We start from the raw sequence: 381 nt of genomic DNA, 5'->3' as shown, positions 1-381 counted from the left end.
GGTTGGAATTTGTGTGGCACCAAAAGGAATTTTGGTGATGTTTGTTACAGCAGCTAGCAATACCAGTGCTGACTAATACAAAAGGTGAAACACAGAGAGTTTCTTCCAGGAAGCTTTGGAGTATGTCAGTGACAAGAAATAAATAGAACTGAAAACTTCTGAATATGGTGAAATCCAACAGCAGAACAGTTTCGCTCCTTTCGAAGAAGATTTTAACAATGATGGAAGCCAGGCATCCTAGCATTCCCTTGTCTCTGGGCACCTTCTCTTCATACTTAATCTCATGGTGGAATTTGCACTGCAATTAGAATTATGAAGTGGTGCTTATGTCTTAACTGTCATACACCCTTATGGATGCAAGGTTGCTGGGCCTTTAAAAAA

Source organism: Galeopterus variegatus, unplaced genomic scaffold (genome assembly GCF_000696425.1).
Source record: "Galeopterus variegatus unplaced genomic scaffold, G_variegatus-3.0.2 Scaffold5695, whole genome shotgun sequence".
Lineage (NCBI taxonomy): Eukaryota > Metazoa > Chordata > Mammalia > Dermoptera > Cynocephalidae > Galeopterus > Galeopterus variegatus.
Note: the sequence above shows the minus strand (reverse complement) of the source record.